A 520-nucleotide genomic window follows, 5' to 3' on the forward strand; every position below is an offset into this window, starting at 1 on the left:
ACTCACACCCCAGTCACTCACCCCGGTCACTCACACCCATCACTCACCCCGGTCACTCACCCTGGTCACTTATTCCAGTCACTCACCCCGGTCACTCACACCCATCACTCACACCCCGGTCACTCACCCTGGTCACTCACCCCGGTCACTCACCCCGGTCACTCACACCCATCACTCACACCCATCACTCACAACCCGGTCACACACCCAGGTCACACACCCTGGTCATTCACCCCGGTTACTCACACCCATCACTCACCCTGGTCACTCACCCTGGTCACTCACACCGGTCACTCACCCCAGTCACTCATTCCAGTCACTCACACCCATCACTCACACCCCGGTCACTCACCCCGGTCACTCACACCCATCACTCACTCCGGTCACTCACCCCGGTCACTCACACCAGTCACTCACACCAGTCACTCATCCTGGTCACTCACCCCAGTCACTCACCCCGGTCACTCATTCCGGTCACTCAACCCGGTCACTCAACCCGGTTACTCACACCGGTCACTCA

The 520-nt window shown here is 59.6% G+C and overlaps 1 protein-coding gene across 1 annotated transcript in view; it reads right to left on the reverse strand.

The window, feature by feature from the left end:
- Nucleotides 1-520, reverse strand: part of pkd2l1 (polycystic kidney disease 2-like 1) — a 72461-nt gene that overhangs the window by 32659 nt on the left and 39282 nt on the right. The gene's annotated exons all lie outside the window — the stretch shown is intronic.

The sequence above is a fragment of the Rhincodon typus genome, chromosome 20, assembly GCF_021869965.1.
Source record: "Rhincodon typus isolate 14 chromosome 20, sRhiTyp1.1, whole genome shotgun sequence".
Classification (NCBI taxonomy): domain Eukaryota; kingdom Metazoa; phylum Chordata; class Chondrichthyes; order Orectolobiformes; family Rhincodontidae; genus Rhincodon; species Rhincodon typus.